Source organism: Macaca nemestrina, chromosome 11, assembly GCF_043159975.1.
Source record: "Macaca nemestrina isolate mMacNem1 chromosome 11, mMacNem.hap1, whole genome shotgun sequence".
NCBI classification, from domain to species: Eukaryota; Metazoa; Chordata; class Mammalia; order Primates; family Cercopithecidae; genus Macaca; species Macaca nemestrina.
Window position 1 is genome coordinate 105749225 of NC_092135.1, and position 20736 is coordinate 105769960.

The 20736-nt window shown below is 44.1% G+C and overlaps 1 long non-coding RNA gene and 1 other non-coding gene across 2 annotated transcripts; both read right to left on the reverse strand.

Annotated features, from left to right (window-relative positions):
* Positions 1-364: 364 nt before the first annotated feature.
* On the reverse strand, positions 365-14999 carry LOC139357000 (uncharacterized). The gene is made up of 3 exons (XR_011609606.1): positions 14629-14999; positions 7054-7132; positions 365-478 (listed from the first exon to the last, which is right to left on the reverse strand). It is a non-coding gene; the product is annotated as an uncharacterized lncRNA (long non-coding RNA).
* Positions 15000-17332: 2333 nt separating this feature from the next.
* Positions 17333-17439, reverse strand: LOC112424357 (U6 spliceosomal RNA). The gene has a single exon (XR_003015105.2). It is a non-coding gene; the product is annotated as a U6 spliceosomal RNA (small nuclear RNA).
* Positions 17440-20736: the final 3297 nt, after the last annotated feature.

Here is a 20736-nt window from a genome sequence, read left to right on the forward strand (position 1 = left end):
TACAAATTATATTCAGTAGAAGTTTCACGCTGAGAAAAACCACGATGTGCATAAGATGAATGCATTCATGGTGATTATGCTCTTCAGGAGCTAGAAAATGACTACTTAGGAAGATTATGCAGGAGAGTAATTGCTGTTTAATGGAGAAAAACGGGAAAATAATTATAAGAGTAAAGAAGACATTTCCTAACCATCTGTCATTTAAAAATCAGAAACAAAAAAAGGAAACATAGCATGTTTTTCAGAAAGACTTGGAAATGATGCCAAAAGGCGATACTCTGGTGGTGCACACACAAAAGAGCTCTCAGCAGAGTCTGAGATTACTATATAAAAACAGTCTAAACACCCAAGGTGCATTTACTATTACAGTTAGTCACCTTTATTTAACATTTCTATGTAGCCAAAAGTAGAGAACAAACCCAACTGAGATGTCCATCACTGGAACCAGGAAACAGCAATGGGAAGACATTTTCTCCCACTAGAAGAAAAAAAAGATAACTATAGGGAAAAACAGTCTTCTTTTTTTTTTCTTTTTTTCCCGAGATGGAGTTTCACTCTTGTTGCCCAGGCTGGAGTGCAATGGCACGATCTCGGCTCACCGCAACATCTTCCATCTCGGCTCACTGCAAACTCTTCCTCCCAGGTTCAAGCAATTCTCCTGTCTCAGCCTCCCGAGTAGCTGGGATTATAGGCATGTGCCACCACACCCAGCTAATTTTGTATTTTTAGTAGAGAGCGTTTCTCCATGTTGGTCAGGCTGGTCTTGAACTCCCAACCTCAAGTGATCCGCCCGCCTCGGTCTCCCAAAGTGCTAGGATTACAGGTGTGAGCCACCGTGCCCAGCTGAAAAGCAGTCTTCTATTTATCACTTTGAATTTTGGGTTTTGTTGAATGCATTGAAGAAATATTAGTAAGCTAATAAAGGACTATATTGTTACAGGCTTTATTCCTATAACATTTTATTGGTGGTCTCTTCTGCTGAAGCAGGTGTTCTTTAGACTATAGATAGGCTGGGTGCGTGGCTCACACCTGTAATCCCAGCGCTGTGGGAGGCCGAGGCAGGTGGATCACTTGAGGTCAGGAGTTCAAGACCAGCCTGGCCAATATGGTGAAACCCCATCTTTACTAAAAATACAAAAATTAGCCAGGCAAGATGGTGCGTGCCTGTAATCCCAGCTACTGAGGAGGCTGAGGCAGGAGAATTGCTTGAACTCAGGAGGTAGAGGTTGCAGTGAGCCAAGATCACACCAGCGCATTCTAGCCTGGGAGTTTGAGACCATTCTAGCCTTAGGAGTTTGAGACCAGCTCTGTCACTAGCCTGGGTAACAGAGCGAGACTCCACCTCAAAATTAAAAAAAAAAAAAAAGGGCTATAGATATTAGCCCCTGAAATGTGCCTATCAGAGTCTCCAATCCTGACTTGGAGGAGCTGATGATCTGGATGTGGAGGAAGAAGCAACACCATGAATTATTCAGTGTGATTGGCTTGCTGTTGTTTAATAACACAGGAATTAATAACCAGACAAGACAATAATACAAGAGATGTGAGGCAGTATGTGATTAAGGGTGCAGCTGGAAGTGATCTCTCGCCTTTAAATTTCCGAACACTTTAGCTGTGTTCCTTATGACACTTTCCCCTTTCTCTCTGTTATTACTGTAATTTCTTGTCTTTTTCTCTTGACAACGGTGAACTACTGCAGGGCAATTCCGTGTCTGGTTCGTCCTTGATTCCCCACACAGAGTCTAGCCTGGGCCTGCCTAGCACTGCTGCCAAGAAATATTTATTTCAATAAAATGAGGGACACAGGGGATAAGTTTTGGGTGTGAAGAGGGGGGAGGGGAAGGGTATTGCTTGCTGTGAAGATTCTCACTTTGGGCAAAACTAGATTTTTTTTTTTTTTTTTTTCTGAAACAGGGTCTCACTCTGTTGCCCAGCCTCCCGAGTAGCTGGGACGCACCACCACACCCAGCTAATTTGTGTGTGTGTGTGTGTATTTTTTATAGAGATGATGGCACACCATGTTGCCCAGGCTGGTCTCAAACTCCTGAGTTCAAGCAATCCACCCACCTTGGCCTCCCAGAGTGCTAGGATTACAGACCTGAGCCACTGAGCCCAGCCTGTATATATGTGTGTCTGTGTGTATATAAAAAATTATCTGGAAAGTTTTAAAAAAGATCCAGAAATACCCAGGCAGAGAGACGCTCACTGCAAGCTCTGCCTCCCAGGTTCACACCATTCTCCTGCCTCAGCCTCCCGAGTAGCTGGGACTACAGGCACCCACCACCACGCCTGGCTAACTTTTTGTATTTTTAGTAGAGACGAGGTTTCACCATGTTAGCTAAGATGGTCTGGATCTCTTCAGCCTCCCAAAGTGCTGGGATTACAGGCGTGAGCCACCGCGCCCAGCCATGAATTAATATTTATAAAGTATTTCAAACACTGTCTAGCACAAAGTAAGGACTCAATGAGTTCAACTTTTATTACTTTTTAAAAAGTATTCATCTGTATTGTAGCCCCTTGATCTAGATGAGAAAGTTGAGCTTAAACAGGTTAAGTCAAAGACTGCAATCTGGTCACTCACTGTTGGCTTGCCTGGTTTAAACAAATGTTTAAATGGATTGTAACCATTTGGAACCTGAGAGATTTCATATGAATATGAAGAATTCTGGCTTATTTGAGTGACAGGATAATCTCTTAACACTGGGCCAGCATTCCTGCAAGTCACCCACTGGCTTTTGCTGACCAGTGGCTTCTCGTTGCAGATGGAGTCTGCACTCTCCAGTTCATCACCACCCCAGCATCCCTACTCTTGCTTCTAACACTTTCCTCTATTTTGTACCACATGCCTGGCCCTTATGGGCAACTCAAGGAAGAAAGGAAAGAAGAGATAGAGGAAAAATGGATTCAACAAATGAAAGTGTTCTTTCCGATTATTGTTATGTATACATTTTAATCATCAAAACATGCTTTATTTGATAGAAGGATCAAATCTGCCTTTGTAAAACAAGAGCCTATTTTAACCATTAAGACAACACACACGTTTGATTTGGAGGCATGTTCTCATTCAAAACCTTGCAAAATATAATTTCTTCTTGTCTGGGAGATGCTGTCTCTCTTCGGGGAGAACCTTGAGAGAAATGTCTATGAATGTGTCTGTAGAATGAGGATAGGACAACAAACATATTTTGAAATAATTTTTCTTTCTTTTAAAAAAAACAGATACTTTTAAAAGAAAATGCTGATTTAAATTACATAGCTCTTTTTTCCATTCTTACTCATCATTGTGGTTTCAATCAGTATTACATTTATTCCCCAGAGCTAGGATTGCTGTGTTTTTAGAAAGGGAGTCTGTTTGAAGGGACTCTATACTCTTGCAGTAATTAAAATCCTTTTAGGAATCTTTGACTTTGACTTACTGCTTTGTTTTAAATTATTGAAATTATTGAACTTCCCCATTATATCCCAGAAAAGGCTGTAGTTGTTCTCATTTATAATGGCACAATATAAGTTTAAAGATAACTGTCTCCACATGAATGCATCTGCAAATCCATCTCCCTTCTCCCTTCTCCCATCCAGGTTAAGAAGCTCCACTGCGCTCTGTCCATTGCAAGTTGAGAGGTGAGGCCCCAGCTGTCACATACAGTGAGTGAAGAAGCTGAGCTTCCCTCAAAGCCTGGGCCTCCACCTGCTGTATGATTTTTTTTGTTTGTTTGTTTTTGAGATGGAATTTCACTCTGTTGCCCAGGCTGGAGTGCAATGGCACTATCTTGGCCCACTGCAACCTCCGCCTCCCAGGTTCAAGTGATTCTTCTGCCTCAGCCTCCTGAGTAGCTGGGATTACAGATGTGCACCATCACACCTGGCTAATTTTTGTATTCTTAGTAGAGAAGGATTTTCACTATGTTGGCCAGGTTGGTCTCGAACTCTTGACCTCAGGTAATCTGCCTGCCACGGCCTCCCAAAGTGCTGGGATTACAGGAGTGAGCAACCGCACCCGGCCCTCTATTTGCTTTGTATTTATCTTTCCAAACTCTCTCTCCCACTCTTCTTTTCAAATTTTGTTTCAAATTCATGATTTTGTTTTAGATAAGCTTCTTTTTTTATTATTATTTTTCTTTTTTTTTTTTTTTTTTTTTTTTTTGAGACGGAGTCTCCATCTCTCCCCAGGCTGGAGGGCAATGGCGCAATCTCAGCTTACTGCAACCTCTGGCTCACTGCAACCTCCGCCTCCCAGGTTCAAGCAAATCTCCTGCCTCAGCCTCCCAAGTAGCTGGACTACAGGCATGCGCCACCATGCCCAGCTAATTTGTATTTTTAGTTGATATGGAGTTTCTCCATATTGGTCAGGCTGGTCTCAAACTCCCGACCTCAGGTGATCCGCCCGCCTTGGCCTCCCAAAGTGTTGGGATTACAGGCGTGAGCCACAGGCCCGGCCATAGGTAAGTTTCTTAAAGGAAATGCAGACTTCAATTACTTTCACCTTGGCTGTATATAAAAAGTTATCTGGGAAGCTTTAAAAAAGGTTCAGGAATACCCAGGCAGAGAGCAAAGGGAATTTGCTCCCTGTTCCCATAGAGACATTAAATTGAAATTGCTTGGATCAGCCGGGCACGGTGGCTCATGCCTGTAATCCCAGCACTTCAGGAGGCCAAGGTGGGCAGATTATAAGGTCAGGCGTTCCAGACCAGCCTGTCCAACATGGTCAAACCCATCTCTACTGAAAATACAAAAATTAGCCGGGCCTGGTGGCACATGCCTGTAGTCCCAGCTACTTGGGAGGCTAAGGCAGAAGAATCACTTGAACCCAGGAGTGCAGTGAGCTGAGATCGTGCCCCTGCACTCCAGCCTAGGTGACAGAGCAAGACTGCATCTCAAAAAAACAAAAAAAAAAAAGAAAGAAAAAAATTACTTAGATCCTAAGAATGGGTATTTTTTTAAATTGTGGTAAAACAAACAACAACAACAAACCCACAATGTAAAATTTGCCATCTTAATCATTTTTAAGTGTACAGTTTAGTAGTGTTAAGTAAATTTACATTGTGATGCAACAGATTTCCAGAACTTTTTCATCTTGCAAAGCTGAATCTCTAAACTTTTTTTTTTTTTTTTTTTTTGAGATGGAGTCTTGCTCTGTTGCCCAGGCTGGAGTGCAGTGGTGCGATCTCAGTTCACTGCAATCTCCGCCTCCCAGGTTCAAGCGATTCTCCTGCCTCAGCCTCCCAAGTAGCTAGAACTAAGGCGCCTGCCACCATGCCCAGCTAATTTTTGTATTTTTAGTAGAGATGGGGTTTCACTATATTGGCCAGGCTGGTCTCAAACACCTGACCTTGTGATCCACCTACCTTGGCCTCCCAAAGTGCTGGGATTTCAGGCGTGAGCCACTGCACCCGGCCATCTACACCCATTAAACAACTCCCCACTTCCCCTTCTCATCAGCTCCTGGCGACCACCATTCTACTTTTTGTTTCTATGAGTTTGACTACTTTAGATGCCTCATATAAGTGGAATCATACAGTATTTGTCTTTTGTGGCTTATGTCACATAGCATAATGTCCTCAAGGCTCATCTATGTTATAGCATGTGTTGGCATTTCCTTCCTTTTTAAGGCTGAATAATATTTCATGGTATGTACATAACACATTTTCTTTATCCGTTCATCTATCAATGGGCATTTAGGTTGTTTCCACATCGTAGCTATTGTGAATAACGCCGTGGTGAACACTGGTGTGCAAATACTATATCTCTTTGAAATCCTGCTTTCAATTATTTTGGATATGTAGCTAGAAGGGGAATTGCTGGATCATATGGTAAGTATATTTTTAATTTTTTGAGGAACCTCCGTTCTGTTTTCCATAGCAGCTGCATCATTTTACATTCCCACGAACTGCACAAGTGTTCCAAAGAGCATGGGTATTTTTAAAAGCTCTTTCAGTAGAAGCTTTCTGTTTATTATCTTTTGCTTTCCTTTTTTCTTCTCTATCATTGCCTTAACACAACCTATCTCGTTTGCCTGGACTAACCAATTGGTTTCATACATTTTCCTATATTTTCTTTCTTTTTCTTATTGGAGGCTATACAATTCGATTCTTTTATAATAGACTTTAAATTTTTTTACATGTATATTATTTAATAAAATGCTTTTTTCTTTTTTATTTTTGGAGCAGGGTCTCACTCTGTCACCCAGGCTGGAGTGCAGTGGCATGATCTCGGCCCACTGCAACTGCAGCCTCCTGGGTTCAAGCAATTATCATACCTCAATCTCTGGAGTAGCTGGGATTACAGGGGCACACCAACACCCCTGGCTAATTTTTATGTTTTAGCAGAGATGGGGTTTCACCATGTTTGCCAGGCTGGTCTCGAACTCCTGATCTCAGGTGATCCACCTGCCGTGGCTTTCCAAAATGCTGGGATTACAGGTGTGAGCCACTGTGCCCGGCCATAAAATACTTTTTTCTAACAAAATCGAAAGCTTTTTACTGTTTTTATCTTTTCTTAAACACATCATGACATTTAAAGTATGCTTGAATAATTTGTTGTATAACTTTATCCCCCACTCCATCATAATAGTGTTCTCTGGAGGTTTAATTTAACATTCTTTTAAGCACCCTCACCCCATACATTTTTTCACAATTGTTAAATTTTCTGACATAATTTATCAATTTGTGTGCTAAAATCTGTTTTCTGTGTACAGATGTATCTGAGTCACTTTTCCTCTTGCCACTTTCAAGAAGACCTGCTACAATACAAAGTATTATTCAAAATATGTAACAACCAGGGCCCTGGAATCAAACTGAGCTGACTAATCAGCATGCTCTCTTCCTGCAGGTGGGGTGGGAGGGAGGGGCTGCTGAAGGAGGATAGAAGGATTGTGGTTGGGGGGAGCGGTGGAGAGAGAGGGGAGGTGAGAGGGTGTTCTGGGAGAGATAACTGGCGGATACTTGGGCTTTGGGGTAACAGTATTTACGAGCAAGGAAGGAAGTGTTCAGGAGCTATATTAAAGGTATTTACCCGTAGGGTAGCATGGGCACTCACTAGCCAGAATAGGGCACTGACCTATCAAAATGAGCACTGACTTTAAGCAGCCTCTTTGTTCACACCAGTGCTGCCATCCTCGGTGAGCATCAGCCACAGCCTGCAGAGAGAGAGAGAGAGAGAGAGAGAGAGAGAGAGAGAGAGAGAGAGATATTATATGCAGTTTTTTGTTTGTTTGTTTGCTTTTTTCTTTTTCTCGAGATGGAGTCTCACTCTGTCATCCAGGCTGGAGTGCAGTGTCGCAATCTCGGTTCACTGCAACCTCCGCCTCCCAGGTTCAAGCGATTCTCCTGCCTCAGCCTCCCGAGTAGCTGGGATTACAGGTGCATGACACCATGCCCGGCTAATTTTTGTATTTTTAGTAGAGGCGGGGTTTCACCATGTTGACCAGACTGGTCTCCAACTCCGGACCTTGTGATCCGCCCACCTCTGCCTCCCAAAGTGCTGGGATTACAGGCATGAGTCACCATGCCTGACCAGTCTTTTTTTTTTTTTTTTTTTTAAGATACTTACTGTTCTAGTGTGGAATATTGTCTGGAATGGAATGGTTTAAATAGTACCATAGTATAGTTTAAAATATAAAATAGGATTTGGAACCTTATTGTGATAAATTTCTGTATAGGATGTATGTGGTTGTCTCCCCCCGCCAAAGTAAGGAACCCTTTTAAAGCATGTTGAGAAGGTATTTTTTGATATGAAAGGGTGAGAGGCCTTTAAATCTTTCAGGGATACATATAAGCATAAGGATACAGCCTCTATGGAGAAGGTGTGTGCAGCACTCAAAGTTGCTAACATCAGCTTCCTAACTTTCAGCCAGGGTTCTTACTGCATTTCGCATGGCTCTGATGAGACAGTGGAGAATTTCTGACAGTATAGCACACTACCTTCTGACAAATGGGGTTAAGCTGCCAACAGTGACAATCAGGGATTCCATAAGAAATTCTGGTCATTAAATCGATTTTATATTATTACTTTTTTTGTTTGTTTGTTTTTTTTTTTTTTGAGACGGAGTCTCGTTCTGTCGCCCAGGCTGGAGTGCAGGGGCGCGATCTCGGCTCACTGCAAGCTCCGCCTCCCGGGTTTACGCCATTCTCCTGCCTCAGCCTCCCGAGTAGCTGGGACTGCAGGCGCCAGCCACCATGCCCAACTAATTTTTTTTTTTTTTTTTTTTTTTTTTTTTTTTTTTTTAGTGGAGACAGGGTTTCACCGTGTTAGCCAGGATACTCTTAATCTCCTGACCTCGCGATCCGCCCGCCTCAGCCTCCGAAAGATTACAGGCGTGAGCCACTGTACCCGGCCTGTATTACTACTTTTTATTAGGTTGGTGCAAAAGTAATTGTGGTTTTTGCCATTACTTTTAATGGGAAACACCGCAATTACTAATCTTCCGTTTGTCACAGGACTTTAAAACCATGTATTTCCCCTCAATTTTTTTCTCCTTTTGGTTTAATAGTTGTTAAGACATTTTTTCGTAATTAGCACAGTATGTTTGACTGCAGACAAGTTTATGATACTTCTAGGCTATAAATCTTTAGAATTCTGTGAATTTCAACATTTGAAGTAGTCCTTCAGTTATATTTACATATGTTGTAAATATGTAAATATATATACACACACATATTTTTATATATATATATTATATATATATATATTTTTTGAGACAGGGTCTCACTCTGTCACCCAGGCCAGAGGGCAGGGCAGAGCTCACTGCAACCTCCACCTCCCCAGTTGAAGTGATTCTGCTGCCTCAGCCTCCCCAGTAGGTGGGACTACAGGCGCCCACCACCACACCTGGCTAATTTTTGTATTTTTAGTAGAGTTGGGGTTTCACCATATTGGCCCTCTGGGGCCTCTTTCATGAGGGCACTGGTCTTTAACTCCTGACCTTGTGATCTGCCCACCTCGGCCTTCCAAAGTGCTGGGGTTACAGGAGTGAGCCACCGTGCCCAGCCATGAATATATTTTTAGTTTAGGGAATCTTCCAAAATACAAAGCACTCCCAGTTAGGTATCAATGAGTTTGAATTATTGGTAAGAGTTTGAATTATTGACAAAATGTCAAAAATATCATTTAATTTTAGATAATAATCTTATTAAATATATTTTTGTGGAAAAAAATGAAAGCTTGTTTTATTTTGCACCTACATTGCAGTAGTTCAGCAGTGTAGATACTGTTTTCCCTCAGCACCTTGAAGATACTACTTCACTGGCTTCTTTGTGGCATTTAATCTCTCAGTTGAGAAGACGGTTGCCTAATTGTCATTCCTTTCCCCCAATCTTTTATCTCTGATAGTCTTTTATCTCTGATAGCCCTTAAGATTTTCTTGTTGTTCTTGATGTTTTAAAATTGTTCTGTAATGAATTGACTTCTTTATCCTTTTGGTATGTAACACACTTTTGTAAAAATTCAACTTTCCCTTCATTTTCTTCTGGAATCCTCGCAATCTAACCTCAATACTCCTCCATGGTTCTCTCATATTATTCTCGTCTTTGGTCATGATTGCGTGAATTCCTCCACTCCAATTCAGTAATCCCCTTTTCAAAGGTATCCAGCCTAGAGTTCATTTTTTTCAATTGATTTTTAAATTTTAATGTCTATTTTTAAATTTCTACTTGTTTCTCTTTTTTTTTTTTTTTTTTTTTTTTTTTTTTTGAGACGGAGTCTCGCTCTGTAGCCCAGGCTGGAGTGCAGTGGCCGGATCTCAGCTCACTGCAAGCTCCGCCTCCCGGGTTCACGCCATTCTCTACTTGTTTCTCTTTCAGATCTACCTCTTTCTTCTTCCATAATAGTTTTTTTTTTTTTTTTTTTTTTTGCTTCCTACTTTCTTGTTCTTTTTTTTTTTTTTTTTTTTTTTTTTTTTTTGAGACAGAGTCTGGCTCTGCCGCCCAGGCTGGAGTGCAGTGGCCGGATCTCAGCTCACCGCAAGCTCCGCCTCCCGGGTTCACGCCATTCTCCTGCCTCAGCCTCCCGAGTAGTTGGGACTACAGGCGCCCGCCACCGCGCCCGGCTAGTTTTTTGTATTTTTTAGCAGAGACGGGGTTTCACCGTGTTAGCCAGGATGGTCTCGATCTCCTGACCTCGTGATCCGCCCGTCTCGGCCTCCCAAAGTGCTGGGATTACAGGTTTGAGCCACCGCGCCCGGCCTCTTGTTCTTTTTTAATGGAGGAAATATCTTTATCTCTTTAAGTATCATAAGCACATTTATTTTCAATTCCTTATCAAACAGTTCCACAAAATTATTATTATTATTATCATTATTATTACTATTGAGACAGTCTTGCTTTGCAGCCCAGGCTGGAGTGCAGTGGCACGATCATGGCTCACTGCCGCTTCAATCTCCCGGGCTCAAGCCATCCTCCCGGGCTCAAGCCATCCTCCCACCCCAGCCTCCTGACTAGCTGGAACTGCAGAAGTGAGCCACTACACATGGCTAATTTTTTTATTTTTAGGTTAAGGTTAAGGCCACACTGTGTTGCCCAGGCTGGTCTCAAACTCCTGATCTCTCAAAATGCTGAGATTACAGGGAAGAGCCACCATGCCAGGCCTAATTTTATCTAGAGTGAATTTATACTCTTAACTGGGGAGGTGGAATTCATACTCTTTCTTATGTAAAATATTTTAATGTGGTTCTGAACTTTACTTTGCAGGAGGCTATTCTGAGCGGAAAGAGCTGTAGTCTTTTATCTATTTTCTCCTTCCTGTTCCCTCCCTGCTCTTTTTCCTACCTGACAGTATTGCCTTTCCCTCCACATAGCAGCCTGGGACCTCAGCTCAGAAGCAGAAACACGGCATTTTTTCTTGGTATTCCTGCCTTACTTTGATATTGTAAATATCACAGTATTTACAATACCACAATTATCACATATTTACACTATCAAAATAAGGCAGGAATACCAAAAAATTAAACTCACATGTCAATTTGAGAAAAATTTATAGGACTATGACATGTGTTAATGTGTCATTTAAAAAATCTTCCATTAAAATGTTGTATTTTTTTCTTTTGATTCCTTCACTACATTAGGCTCTGTCCCTGAATTCCTCTTTCCCGACTTCTGCTTCGGTAGCTTTAAGCCATGGGGTATCCAACTTTTTCTCAGGCTCCATCACAAGAGGGAGCCCTATCGCTAGTCCCCATCCTCAAAGCTCTCTGCGTGATGTTGTCTACTGCTACTCTTCACTACCCTGTGGGAGCCAAAGCCTTGGGCGTATGAACAGAAGACAAGTAGGTATACAGCTGCAATTCAGCTCTCTTCACTGTGTAATTTTTGTTTGTTTCTGTGCCATGGAGGTATGTATGTTTTTGCATTCTGAACCAACTCTATCATTTTAATTTCCCCTTCTTGTAAACTTTTTATTGCTACATGTTTGGAATGAGGGTAGGGGCTGAAGGTGGGAGAGGGGGAGAGATTCATCAGAGAATGAGGCTGACTCACGTCTTAGGCAGTTATCAGTTGTGTCCTTCTGCTAATATTCAAGGTGCAAAAGTTTAGGCTGGGCACAGTGGCTCACGCCTATAATCCCAGCACTTTGGGAGGCTAGGCCAGTGGATCACCTGAGGTCAGGAGTTCAAGACCAGCCTAGCCAATGAAACCTGTCTCTACTAAAAATACAAAAATTAGCTGGGTGTGGTGGCACGTGCCTGTAACCCCAGCTACTAGGGAGGCTGAGGCAGAAGAATCACTTCACCCTGGGAGGAGGAGGTTGCAGTAAGCAAAGATCGAATCGGCCTCAAAAAAAAAAAAAAGAAAAGAAAAAAAAATGTTATGTTCATGTTTTATTTGGCAAGCTATTTCATGCTTTTTAGTTTTTATTTCTTTGTTTTAATTTACCAATAAAGCAAAGGCAAACCATTTAATTTCTATTTCTGATTACAAAAGCAATAACTTTTTTTTTCTTTCTTCTTTTTCTTTTGTTTTTTTTTTTTTTTTTTGAGATGGAGTCTCACTCTGTTGCCCAGGCTAGAGAACAGTGGCCAATCTCAGGTCACTGCAACCTCCACCTCCCAGGGTCAAGCGATTCTCCTGCCTCAGCCACCCGAGTAGCCGGAACTACAGGCGTGCATCACCATGTCCAGCTAGTTTTTGTATTTTTAGTACAGATGATGTTTCACCATGTTGGCCAGGCTGGTCTCGAACTCCTGACCTCACGTGATGTGCCCACCTCAGCCTCCCAAAGTGCTGGATTACAGGCATGAGCCACTGCTCCGGCCACAATAACTCTTCATTATAGAAAATTACTAAAATTCAGGAAAGGGGAAATACTAGTTTGGAGAATGGTGAGTGGGATGCTTTATGGATGCCTCCTCTTTGAAGATGTGCCTTGAAAGATGAGGATTTTAGCAGTAGGATTGTGAGGAAAGAAAAGATAGAAGGGCATTTTAAAGGGGGGATGGAATCCAGATATGGAAATAAAAATATTCCACATGCTTCACAGGATATTGCTGGGTACATGGAGTAAGGGTGGATATGTAGATAAAGCTGGAAATGATTTGGGATGAGATTTTGCAGATCTTGAATGTATTCTTCAGGAAATGAAAATCCAAGTTCTTGGCCAGGTGCGGTGGCTCACACCTGTAATCCCAACACTTTGGGAGGCTGAGGTGGGTGGACCACATGAGGTCAGGAGTTCAAAACCAGCCTGGCCAATATGGCAAAACCCTGTCTCTACTAAAAATACAAAAATTAGCCAGGTGTGGTGGCAGGCGCCTGTAATCCCAGCTACTTAGAAGGCTGAGACAGGAGAATTGCATGAACTCTGGAGTCGGAGGTTGCAGTGAGCCGACATCGCTCCACTGCACTCCAGCCTTGGGGACAGACACTCCTTTTGTCTCAAAAAAAAAAAAAAAAGAAAGAGAAGAAAAGAAAATCCAAGTCCACATTTGTCCTTAAAAAAAATTCCTGTAGGCCGGGCGCGGTGGCTCAAGCCTGTAATCCCAGCACTTTGGGAGGCCGAGGCGGGCGGATCACAAGGTCAGGAGATCGAGACCACAGTGAAACCCCGTCTCTACTAAAAATACAAAAAATTAGCCGGGCGCGGTGGCGGGCGCCTGTAGTCCTAGCTACTCAGGAGGCTGAGGCAGGAGAATGGCGTGAACCCAGGAGGCGGAGCTTGCAGTGAGCCGAGATCGTGCCACTGCACTCCAGCCTGGGCAACAGCATGAGACTCCGTCTCAAAAAAAAAAAAAAAAAAAATTCCTGTAAAGCTCTTTTTGTACCATAGCACAGAGAAGTACAATGTTACATTTGAGAAACACTATTTTGTTCATTTCCTGTGAGACAAGTTTGAATGTAAAATGGGAGGAAAAGCCTTGTGTTTTAGTTCCTTCCTGATTCCCCCTCACCACCCCCCGAAAGGTAGGCAGGAGCTGGGGAGGAGAGGAGTTATATATTCACTCTCCACAATTAAACACAAGTAAAAATCTACATCTATCCCCAACAGTAAAAGTCACATAACCAGCACTTTAACTATAAACACAGAAAACGTTTTATGTTGCTACAAGAGCAAATGTATAATCAAGAAAGATTCTTTGTAATGTTATCTAAAACTTGAAAAGTCTATAGTTTTGGTTGGTTGCCCAGTAAATTGAAAGGACTTTTTTTTTTTAATCTTGGGTTTCGTTTTTCTTGGTCTAAAGCCCAATCTATTGCCAGTGGTGACTCAGAAGGGATGCCTGAAATAGTTCTTCTGAAGTTATCTCTCTTTGTGTCTTATCATCCATGGATGGCCAAGACTTTCTCATGCATCTATATATTTCACAAAAGCCTAGCACAGTGTTCCCATGTTAAATATTTGCTGAATTACAGAAAAGCATTTCAACTCATCTGTCAAATATGTGAGACAACAAATAGCATTTGGTGATGTGTCCACGGATGTGCAGTTAGAATTGTAAGGCCAAAGTAACCCAGAAGTTTCCTTTTCCCTTTTTCTTGACCAGGAAGAACTGTCCAATGAACGCTATTCACTGATGAAGGAAAAGTTCTGGTAAAGATATTTTTTCAAAATATTAAGATAAAAGTAAAAGCACTTATTTTCAGAAAGTGATTATCATTAGCTAGAAAAATCGAATCACAAAGCTAGGCACGGTGGCTCACACCTGTAATCCCAGCACTCTGGGAAGCCGAGGCAGGCGGGATCACAAGGTCAAGAATCGAGACCAGCCTGGCCAACATGGTGAAACCCTGTCTCTGCTAAAAATACAAAAATTAGCCAGGCGTGGTGGCAGACACCTGTAGTCTCAGCTACTTGGGAGGCTGAGGCAGGAGAATCGCTTGAACCCGGGAGGCAGCGATTGTGGTGAGCCAAGATCGTGCCATTGCATTCCAGCCTGGGCAACAAGAGTGAAACTCCGTCTCAAATAAATAAATAAGTAAATAAACAAAACGATGTGTTTCCTCATGGTTCTGGAGGCTGGAAAGTCTTTGATAAAGACACCGGAAGATGTGGTGTGGTGTCTATGGAGGGCCTGCCTTCTGGTTGGTGAGCAGCACCTCACTGTGTCCTCACGTGGTGGAAGGGGAAAGGCAGCCCTCTGGGGCCTCTTTCATAAGCACTAATTCCATTCATGAGGTCTCCCCTCTTATGACCTAATAACCTCACCATGTGTCCAGAATTGGTGGGTTCTTGGTCTTGCTGACTTCAAGAAGGAAGTCACAGACCCTCGCGGTGAGTGTTACAGTTCTTAAAGATGGTGTGTCCAGAGTTTGTTCCCTCAGATGTTCAGATGTGTCTGCAGCTTCTTCCTTCTGGTGGGTTTGTGGTCTGGCTGACAGGAGTGAAGCTGCAGACCTTCGTGGTGAGTGTTACAGCTTTTAAAGGTGGCGCGTCTGGAGTTGTTCATTCCTCCTGGTGGGTGGGTTCATGGCCTCACTGGCTTCAAAAGTGAAGCTGCAGACCTTAGTGGTGAGTGTTACAGCTCATAAACGCCACGTGGACCCAAAGAGTGAGGAGCAACAAGATTTATTGTAAAGAGCAAAACACCTAAGGCTCCACTAGTGTGGAACGGGACCCTAGCGGGTTGCCACTGCTGGCCTGCTTTTATTCCCTTATCTGACCCCTCCCACATCTTGCTGATTGGTCTATTTTACAGAGAGTTGATTGGTCCATTTTGACAGAGTGCTGATTGGTGCGTTTACAATCCCTTAGCTAGACATGAAGGTTCTCCAAGTCCCTACTAGACTCAGGACGTCAGCTGGCTTCTTCTGGTGTATCCTGCACCCGGGCTGCAGGCCAAGCTGCCCAGCAGTCCCGCGCAGTGCACCCGCACTCCTCAGCCCTTGGGCGGTTGATGGGACCGAGCACTGCAGAGCAGAGGACAGCACTCATAGGGGAGGCTCCCCGACCTCGCAGGAGCCCACGGCAGAGCGGGCGGCTCAGACATTTCGGGCTGCAGGTCTGGAGCCCTGTCCCACGGGGAGGCAGCTGAGGCCCCGCGAGAATTCAAGAGTGGTGCATGCGGCCGGCAGTGCTGGGCGACCTGGCACAACCTCCGCAGCTGCTGGTTTGGGTGCCAAGCCCCTCACTGCCCGGGCCAGCAGCGCCATCTGGCGGCTCCGACTGCGGGGCACGCCAAGCCGGCCGCGCCCTCCCGAACTCGCGCTGGCCTGTGAGCACCCAGCTCGGCCGGGTTCCCGCCCACGCCTCTCCCTCCGCACCTTCCCAGCAAGCAGAGGGAGTCGGCTCCGGCTCCTGCCTTGGCCAGCCCAGAGAGGGGCTTCCACAGTGCAGTGTCGGGCTGAAGGGCTCCTCAAGCGCCACCAGAGTGGGTGCTGAGGCCGAGGAGTCGCCGAGAGTGAGGGCTGCTAGCATGTTGTCACCTCTCACCAATGGGCCCACCTGCTAATACCATCCCTCACCTTGAGGATTAGGTTTTTAATATATGAATTTTGGGGGACACAAATATTTTGATCATAGAGAGAAGGTAAATTGGTACTGCTCTAAACTAAGGAAACAGAGAGGACTCTGGGAAATGCTCCTCCCTCCCTGGGGCTCCTAAGCTTTTCAAATATTTTCATCATTGCCATATATCTCCCCTTAACCACTCTACAGCCCTGGATTAGACCGTAGCATAAGCCATGATTTTCAATTTGCTTATAATCTGGTGTAGAGTTTCATTCATTCATTCAACATACATGCAGCGCCTACAATGTGCCATAAATATATGCCAGAAAGGCAGAATATTTGCCAAACAAATGGTGCAGCTACTGTATGCAGTGAAATTTGGGAAGCTGTCTCTGGGGGTCAGATAGCTTGGGAAGGCTTTATCAAAGAACTGGTGATTTGAAGTCGGACTTGTAAAATGGATGGGATTTAAACTGAAGAAGGAGGAGGTAATGCTGGAGGTACAGAGGTGTGAGTAGAGGACATGAGGGAATTCAAACTGGAAAGGGGGGTTCCAGGCCAAGGGTGGTGGCTCAGGCCTGTAATCCCAGCACTTTGGGAGACCAAGGTGGGCAGATCACTTGAGGTCAGGAGTTCGAGACCAGCCTCGCCAACATGGTGCAACACTGTCTCTACTAAAAATGCAAAAATGGGCCGGGCGCGGTGGCTCACGCCTGTAATCCCAGCACTTTGGGAGGCCGAGGCGGGCGGATCACGAGATCAGGAGATCGAGACCATCCTGGCTAACATGGTGAAACCCTGTCTCTACTAAAAATACAAAAAAATTAGCTGGGCATGGAGGTGGGGGCCCGTAGTCCCAGCTACTCGGGAGGCTGAGGCAGGAGAATGGCATGAACTCAGGAGGCAGAGGTTGCAGTGAGCTGAGGTCGTGCCACGGCACTCCAGCCTGAGCGACATGGCGAGACTCCATCTCAAAAAAAATTAGCCAGGCATAGTTGCAGGCGCCTGTAATCCCAGCTACTCGGGAGGCTGAGGCAGGAGAATCACTTGAACTGGGGAAGTGGAGGTTGCAGTGAGCCGAGATCATGCCACTGCACTCCAGTCTGGGTGACAGAGCAAGATTCTGCCTCAAACAAATGAACAACAACAACAAAACAAATTTATACTTTAAAAGGGGGAATGCTGCTATGTAAATTCTATCGCAATGTTTTTTTCAAAATTAGACTATTTATTTATGATCCCTACATGGAATTAAACTAAATGATAAAAAATTTTCTTAAAATCAAGGTAGAAGTCACTTTTTAATCAAAGATTGCGTTCTTTTTTTTCTTTTTTAACTTTTATTTTAGGTTCAGGGGCACATTGTTCAGTTTTGTTATATAGGTAAACTCATGTCACGAGAATTTGGTGTCCAGAACATTTCATTACCCAGGTACCAAGCGTAGTACCTGATAGGTATTTTTAAAATATGAAATGCTTCATGAAATTGCATGTCATCCTTATGCAGGGGACATGCTAATCTTCTCTGCATCATTCCAATTTTAGTATATGTGCTGCTGAAACTAGCACCAAAAGTTATATTCTACAGTATATGTCAAATGAAAATTGCATCTGATCTATGAATATTACTCTGGAAAAATCCCTTGAATTGTCCAGGGTATAGTAATAGTCAGGATTAATATATTCTTTACCATCTCTTCATAAATGTGGTGCAGCCAGTTTTACCTCCAGCGTTGGAGTCCATCACTGTTGCTGTGGATCGGCAACAAATGAAGTCATTGGTTTGCATTTCAGGCCTCCCTTGTATTGAAAATACAGTTTGTGTGAACATAGTTGACTTGTCAGAAATTAAAGACATAGATGATGCAATTTCCCTGAATTATTTTTTTTGAGACTGAGTCTTGCTCTGTTGCCCAGGCTGGAGTGCAGTGGTACGATCTCCGCTCACTGCAACCTCTGCCTCCTGGGCTCAAGTGATTCTCCTGCCTCAGCCTCTTGCGTAGCTGGGACTACAGGCATGCGACACCACGTCTGGCAAATTTTTATTTTTATTTTTAGGTTTATCCATGTTGGTCAGGCTGGTCTCCAACTCCTGACCTCAAATGATCCACCCGCCTTAGCCTCCCAAAGTGCTGGGATTACAGGCGTGAACCACTGCACTCAGCCTTGAACTCTTAAATTCTATTTACTTCATACTATTTTATCTAATTCCTTTCCTCACTTGTATTTACCTTTTTTTTTTTTTTTTTTTTTTTTTTTTTGAGACGGAGTCTGGCTCTGTCCCCCAGGCTGGAGTGCAGTGGTGCGATCTGGGCTCACTGCAAGCTCCGCCTCCCAGGCTTACACCATTCTCCTGCCTCAGCCTCCCGAGTAGCTGGGACTACAGGCACCCGCCACCATGCTGGGCGAATTTTTTTGTATTTTTAGTAGAGACGGGCTTTAACCATGTTAGCCAGGATAGTCTCGATCTCCTGACCTCGTGATCTGCCCATCTCAGCCTCCCAAAGTGCTGGGATTACAGGCGTGAGCCACTGCACCTGGCCTGTATTTATCTTATGATTAAGTTCTTCTGGCCGGGCGCGGTGGCTCAAGCCTGTAATCCCAGCACTTTGGGAGGCCGAGACGGGCGGATCACGAGGTGGGGAGATCGAGACCATCCTGGCTAACATGGTGAAACCCCGTCTCTACTAAAAAATACAAAAAACTAGCCGGGCGAGGTGGCGGGCACCTGTAGTCCCAGCTACTCGGGAGGCTGAGGCAGGAGAATGGCGTAAACCCGGGAGGCGGAGCTTGCAGTGAGCTGAGATCCGGCCACTGCACTCCAGCCTGGGCGGCAGAGAGAGACTCTGTCTCAAAAAAAAAAAAAAAAAAAAAAAGTTCTTCTATCTAGTCCTCGTGAACCTTAACATTCTTTCTGTATATAATACATTCTCCTGAAAAAACATAGTCTTCCCCAAGTAGATATAAGTTTTATATTTTTATTTTTTAAATCTTTTTTATTTTTAAAACACAGTTGAGATCATTCTGTACATACAATTTAATAGTATCTTGCTTTTTAGGGTTTTTTTTGTTAAGGTTTATTACATGTTCTTTTTTTTTTTTTTTTTTTTTTTTTTTTTTTTTTTTTTTTGAGACGGAGTCTCGCCCTGCCGCCCAGGCTGGAGTGCAGTGGCCGGATCTCAGCTCACTGCAAGCTCCGCCTCCCGGGTTTACGCCATTCTCCTGCCTCAGCCTCCCGAGTAGCTGGGACTACAGGCGCCCGCCACCTCGCCCGGCTAGTTTTTTTGTATTTTTTAGTAGAGACGGGGTTTCACCATGTTAGCCAGGATGGTCTCGATCTCCCGACCTCGTGATCCGCCCGTCTCGGCCTCCCAAAGTGCTGGGATTACAGGCTTGAGCCACCGCGCCCGGCCTATTACATGTTCTTAAACACCATATCTTTCATCAAGTTAAGATATTTAGCCATACGAATGGTTACACATTTTTATTTTTTAGTGTTCTGATATTATAAATAATGTTGCAATGGACATATATGAACATAAATCTTAGTCCTCTGATTGTACTTTTCCATATTTTAAAATCTTTGTTTATTTATTTATTTTGAGATAGGATCTCATTCTGTCACTCCAGCTGGAACACGATGGCACAGCTCACTGCAGCCTTGACATCCCTGGGCTAAGCAATTCTCCCACCTCAGCCTCCCAAAGTCTCAAAGTGCTGGGACTACAGCTGTGAGTCACATGCCAGCCTGACTGTACTTTTGGGTTTTTTTGTTTTGTTTTGTTTTGAGGCAGAGTTTCGCTCTTGTTGCCCAGGCGGGAGTGCAGTGGCGTGATCTTGGTTCGCTCCAACCTCCGCCTCCTGGGTTCAAGCAATTCTTCTGTCTCAGCCTCCCGAGTAACTGGGATTACAGGTGGCCGCCACCAAGCCCAGCTAATTTTTGTATTTTTAGTAGAGATGGGGTTTCACCATGTTGGCCAGGCATGTCTCGAACTCCTGACCTCAGGTGATTTGCCCACTTCAGCCTCCCAAAGTGCTGGGATTACAGGCGTGAACCACCCCACCCGGCCTGCTTGACTGTACTTTTTTTTTTTTTTTTTTTTGAGACAAAGTTTCACTCTTGTTTCCCAGGCTGAAGTGCAATGGTGTGATCTCGGCTCACCACAACCTCTGCTCCCAGGCTCAAGTGATTCTTCTGCCTCAGCCTCCCAAGTAGCTGGGACTAAGGCGCCCGCCACCACGGCTGGCTAATTTTTGTATTTTTAGTAAAGATGGGGCTCCTCCATGTTGGTCAGGGTGGTCTCGAACTCCTGACCTCAGGTGATCCACCCGCCTCGGCCTACCAAAGTGTTGGGATTATAGGCATGAGCCACCGTGTCGGCCAACTGTACTTTTAAGTGTGGTTTATATGCTCACTATAATAGAATGGTTTTTATGTGAAGAAATGGTCTATGTGGGAAACTGATAGCTCTTAGTCATTAAGTGGAAAATAAATTGTGTTTTTTTGTTGGTTTTCTGTTTTGTTTTGTTTTGTTTTGAGATGGAGTCTGGCTCTGCCACCCAGGCTGGAGTGCAGTGGCGCGATCTCAGTTCACTGCAACCTCCACCTTCCAGGTTCAAGCGATTCTCCTGCCTCAGTCTCCCGAGTAGCTGGGATTACAGGCATGTGCCACCACGCCTGGCTGATTTTTGTATTTTCAGTAGAGACGGGGTTTTACCATGTTAGCCAGGCTGGTCTCGAACTCCTGACCTCAAGTGATTCACCTGCCTCGGCCTCCCAAAGTGATAGGATTACAGGCATGAGCCACTGCACCCGGCCAATAAATGCTTTTTGAGGATTGCCTTGGGATAGTGAGATTTTAAAGG